Consider the following 6,324-nt stretch of genomic DNA (forward strand, 5'->3'; position numbering starts at 1 on the left):
AGGGAAGCATCTTCTAGTGGTATAGTATATTTATTTATATTAAATATTACACTAGTGGACTTGTAGTAAGAAATTGAGCTGCAATCCCAAAGGCACACAGTTTGAATCTACCAGCTGCTCCAAAGAGAATGGGTAATCTCCTCCTGTGTAATTAACTGCCTCTAAAAACCCACCAGAAGGTCAGCTACGGGTCAGTTTCAACTCAATAGTACACAAACAGAACAACAATCAAAAGTTATTGGTTGGTACAGCAATGAAGGAATGAAAACCCAAAATCCCTCTAAATGTTCATTAATACTAATAAAATTTAATAAAAAAAAAGTTATTGGTTGGAATTCACCAGTAATTCCATAGGAGCTATATGTCCCGTAAACATTTACAGCCTTGGCGTGGCAAGTCACTATGGATAGGTTTCTGCTGGACTTTATCCTGGTTTAGGATAAGTAGTAGTGATATCGTAGTCTAAACAATGGGCTGCTCACCATAAGTTTGGCAGTTCAAACCAGCAATCTTGTACAAAAAAACCAAGTCTGTCAGCTCCTACAAAGATTTACAGTCTCAGAAACTTTTAAAAGCAGTTCTACTTTAGCCTATAGAGATGCTGTGGGTCAGAATCAACTCCCAAGCAATTAATTTATGTTGATATTTCTTTAGACTCCCTGGACTGCTAACTAGCCTTAATCTACATATTTTCCTTCACCTTGTTGTTGTTAAGTGCCATTCAGTCAAGTATGAATCATAGCAACCCTATGAACAAAGATCTGAACCCTGTTCTATCCTGTGCCATCTGCACACTTCCTGACACACAGAGCCCATTGCAGGAGTCACCATGCTAATCCACATGGGTGAGGGCCTTCCTCTCTTTCACTGACCCTCCACCCTTCGCAGCATTATATCCCTGTCCAAGGATAGCCCCTTCTAGCAACATGTCCAAAGTATGTGAGATGAAGCCACATCATTCCTGCCTCCAAACAGCATTCTGGCTGTACCCTCTCTAAGACATAGCTGTTTGTTCTCTTGGCCAACCATGGGATATTCAGTGCTCTTCTCCAACACCACATTTCAAAGATATCAATTCTTTTTCTGTCATCCTTATTCACTGTCCAACTCTCAAATAAATAGCAAGTAATTGAAATGACTATAGCCTGAATCAGACCCAACTTAGTCTTTAAACTGACATTATATTCCGCAATAGCTTGAAAAAGTCCCGATTTCCTTATTTCCTCACTGCTGGTACCAGGGGTGTTAATTGTGGAACCAAGCAATATGAAGCCCCTTCTGCTTAGATGAATATATATATATATAGGGGTGGGGGGTGAACGGGGGGTTGTATTTCATGTTTGTATATCCTATTATCAAAATTTTATGATTATATATATGAAGTCCAAAGTTATTGAAAATATTTGTTATTTCAAATCCCTATAAGATTCTTCTTGAGGAGATGTTTGGGGACATGCTTCCAAATAGAGACAACTAAGAGAAAAATCCTTCCCCTAGAGTTAGTGTCGTGAAATTCAGATTCTAGCCTCTGAAACAGGAAGCTCTGGTGGTGCAGTCCATAGAGTTGTGCTGCTCATTCAATGACCACACTTCCCTGGAAGTTCAAATCCACCAGTGGATCCACAGAAAAAAGACCGATACTCTCCCTCAGTGTGATTTATAGCCTTAAACACAATTAGACAAAATACAGTCAGAGGTAAGGATGGTAAAACTTTGTCTCACATATTTTAGCCATCTTGTCAGGAGGAGCCAGTTTCTGGCAAAGGACATTGTGCTTGGAAAAAGAAAAGATAGGAACTTGTGAGGATGGCATAATATCACACAAGGGTTCTTTCTATTGTTCATAGGATTTCTATAAGTCAGAGCAAACAAGTTGGTCAGGTCAGTTCCAACTCAGTGGCAACAGACTGAGAGAGTGAGTCTCCAAAACTGCGTTGCTATGTTGTTAGGTATAAATTCATTAGCCCTGAATCATAAGAACTCTGAGTATAACAGAATACACACTTGCCCAATCCTGTGCCAGCATCCCAATCTCTGCTCATTCTTGGAGTGAGTGCAGCAATCCATTTCATTAAGGGTCTTTTCCTCCTTTGTTGATTCTTTACTTTTCCAAGCATGATGTCCTTTTCTAAGGACTTGATCCTACTCACAACATGCCCAAAATAGCCATGTAAGACAAATGTGAGACAAAGATTCACATCCTGACCTCCAAGGAGCACTCTAGCTACACTTCCTCCAAGAAAATGTTGCTTGTTCTTGTAACAGCTCATGATATATTCAATATTTTTCAACAAAATTGCATTTCAAAGACATTCGTATTCCTCTTTCTTCTGCTTTATAATTGCCCAACGTTAGCTTGCATATGGAGTAATTGAAAATACTGTGACTTCGATCAAGTGTACCTTAGTCATTAATATGATATCCTTGGTCTTAAGCACGTTAAAGAAGTAGTTGGCAGATAAATCTCTGTTTCTTTAAGCCATCCACTTTAGTATTTCTGAGCAGCACTAGAGAACTAAGACAACTAGATACAGATTGAGAAGAACATATTAACAATATGGAGCTCTGGTGGCCCTTGCAGCAAGAAGGCTCACTGCAATCCTGAAGGCACGCAATTCAAGGCTTCCGGCTGCTCTACAGTAGAAGGATGCACAATCTCTTCCCATGGGATTAATTGCCTCTGAAAACCTGCTGGAGGGTCAGCTGTGGGCTGGATGTGAATCCATTGTACATAACATATTTATATCAACTTTATAAGGAATATTAGCTCATTCTCATACTTTTTTATTTTGCCATATATTCATATTCATATTCATATTCACTAAAAAGTATGGTGTTCAATACACTACAATAATATTTTTTATTACATTCATATTTAAAGAGAAAAAACACTCATTGAAAAATATAGTAAGCATATACCCTTTCTTTACCAAAGGAAAGACAGAAATTAAAACTAATAGTACAAAAGAAATGTTTATTAATTAGACATACTTTCCAGCTGTTGAAACTAATGCATGTAATTAATCAAAGCATGGTGATTTTATAAAAGAAATATACTTTTTAAAAACTGTATAAATAGGAAGAAGTATGGCAAAATCTAAAAACATATGTAATGCAAATCATATTCATGGAAACCTTTAAGAGTGGAAGAGAAAGTATTAATGAAGTGGTTTGGGTGAAGCAATAGGATACAAGAAGGATCTGACAGGATCCTTAGCTTGGTGGGTAGGTTGCACTATAGATCGAAGGGTCAGATGCACAAAGAGGAGTTAAGGCAAGTTTGTGTGGAAAAAAAGACCATTACTGGATTAAAGACTAAGAATTCAAGTTCTAAAACACAGAGGTGATAACATAGCCAGTTTGGGAGAGGATTAAAATAAAGAAATTACAACAGCATTCTTTTGAGAGAGAAGGCTGTCAAAAAATTTAAATAGGATGAATAGGTAAACAATGAAAACAAAAACCTGACATCTAATCCAGGGTGTTAGTAACAAAAACTCCAAAGAGGAAAATGTGATTGTTTTCATTCTCAGGGTTCTGGATTATTAACAGAAGACCAAGCCAGATGGAAAATGTGGACCCAATAATAGGAAACCAAATGGACTGCAAGAACTATAAGAGACAAATCCATTTAATGTCCCTTTTTGAATAAATCACCTTAGGCAAATGAAAGCCTAACACACACAATTAGATGTTTACTAGAGGAAACAGTGTGTTGTTTAGACCCACTAAAGATAAATCTGATATTTGACAACTCTAAAAGCATAATAATTAAGAATACTACACTTAAGTTATATAGTGTTAAAATTTCAGTTGCTGATTTTTGCTTAATAGTTTATGTCAATTTATATTCCTATAAATTTATTAAGATATTTTATTGTTTAAGCTGCAATTTGGTTCTTGATTCCTGATACATAATCAAGTCTTACTATTATCCACTTTTTTGTTTGAAAGAACATAAATCTTTTTAAAAGTCTTTCCAAAGTAACATTTTAAATAGTATTATCTAGCACTATTTAACTACATTTAAGAAAGTGATCTGTCTTTTCCATTTTCTGTCAGAAATGGAAAAGTAGCACTTTATTACTGTGATTGTAAACTTTATTCTAAATACACTATATATAACTTTTGAAAAATGAAAAAATACTGAAAAATGTTGTTGTTGTTATGTGACATTAAGTCTCTGTGGTTAATTGTAACCTGTGTACAATAGCTTTATCCTGAGTCAACCTTATTGTCTCTGACACACCCACTCCCAATCCCCAATCACGGAATCAATCCATCTCATCAAAGGTCTTCCTCTATTGCACTGTCTCTCCCTCCTCCTAAGCATAGTGTCCTATTCCAAGAACTGGTCCCTCCTTGCAATATGCCCAAAGTATGTCAGACGAAGCCTCAGAATTCTTGCCTCCAAGAAGAGCCTGGTTTCACCCTCTCTAGGACTAAGCTGTTTGTTCTCCTAGCATTCAATACACTTCTTCAGCATTACAGCTCAAGGGGATTCTCCTATCATCCCTCATCATTGCCCAGCTTTCTAATGCATAGCCTATACATGGGAAGACCATCATCTGGGTCAGGCACACCTTAGTCTCAAGACAGACGTCATTGCTCTTCAGTGCTCTAGAGATATCCCCGACAACAGACTTTCCCAATGCAGTTTGTCTTTTGATTTCTTGGCTGGTGAAACCAAGAGTGTCAATTGTGGAACCAGGCAAACTGAAGCTGATTACAATCTCAGTCTCTCTTATTCAACATTGTACTGGAAGTCTTAGTGATAGCAGTAAGGCAAGAGACAGAAATAAGAGGTATCCAAATTGGCAAAGAGGGGGTAAAATTATCTCTCTATGCAGATGATATGATAGTATACTTGAAAAACCCTAAAGAATCAGCAAGAAAGCAGCAGGGAATAGTTGACAAATTCAGCAAAGTGGAGGGATACAAGATCAACATAGAAAAATCAGTTGGATTTCTCCACAGTGACAAAGAGAATACAGAGCTGGAGCTAAAAAAAAAAAAAACACCAAAAAAAAATACCCTTCACAATAGTTAATCACAAGATTAAATACATGGTAGTAAATCTAACCAGAGGTACAGGATCTACTTAAAGAAAATTGCACAACATTACTCTAAGAAACAAAAAGAAATCTGGATAAATGGAAGAATATTCCTTGCTCATGGATAGGAAGACTCAATATTGAGAAAATGACAATACTATGAAAGGCAATTTATATGTTCAATACAATCCAAATATAAATACCAATTCCATTCTTCAATGAGGTGGAAAAGGCAATCTCCAGTTTCATTTGGAATAGAAAGAAATCCCAAATAATCAAAGCACTCCTTAGAAAAAAGACATTCATATGGCAAACAAACACATGAAGAAATGTTCAAAATCCCTAGCTCTAACAGGGATGTAAATCAAAACAGCTAAGAGATATCACTTATTCACTGTTGCTGGCAGTTTAAAACAATTCAACCACTATGGAAGGCTGTATGTCACTTTCCCAAAAAGTTGGAAATAGAAGTACCATTTGACCCAGCAATTCCACTACTGAGACTATACCCCAAAGAAACAATAACCACCACCCAAGCAAATATATGCACACCCACGTTTATTGTGGCTTTGTACACAATAGCAAAGAGTTGGAAACAACCTAAGTACCCATCAATAAATGAATAGATATAGAAGCTCTGGTATATTCACACAATGGAGTACTATACTGCATTGAAAAACAAGAAACCCATGAAATATTATTATACAAAATAGGTAACCCTGGAGAACATTATGAGTGAAATATCTCAGTCACAAAAGGACAAATACTGCATAGTGCCACTGCTGTAAAATGGGACTGACATCCGGATTGATGTTAGAGTGAGAAAGAGCAGATAAATAATGTATACTACACTGAAATAGTTGAGGGGGAGAGCTGTTTAAAAGGGATATATGATTAGGTATTACTGTCATGACAGCAGTCCAGAATGAAGGCTGTATAGTGGAACAGATTTGGGGAGAGGGATTGCATATAACAATGAAAGAATTTTTATTTTACTTTTCAAAGAGAAGAGCAAACTGCAGGGGTAAAGTGGTGTACAGGAAGAAAAGTGCATGAATGGAAAAATGAATGAATGGAACGGAATGGAAATCCCAAGTCTCTGTAAATTTTCTTTAAAAAATTAATAATGAAAAACCAAACAAACAAGAAACCAACCAAAAAACCACTATCCTCCTGGATGTGTGAAGAGGTATTTTCTGAAACTGTGATGTACTTGAGTTTGTTGCCCTTGTTTGTTCTTATTTTCTGGAAACCAAACAAAGAAACAACC

This window comes from Elephantulus edwardii, unplaced genomic scaffold (genome assembly GCF_000299155.1).
Source record: "Elephantulus edwardii isolate Elephantulus edwardi_28Jun2011 unplaced genomic scaffold, EleEdw1.0 scaffold00013, whole genome shotgun sequence".
In the NCBI taxonomy this organism is placed as follows: Eukaryota; Metazoa; Chordata; class Mammalia; order Macroscelidea; family Macroscelididae; genus Elephantulus; species Elephantulus edwardii.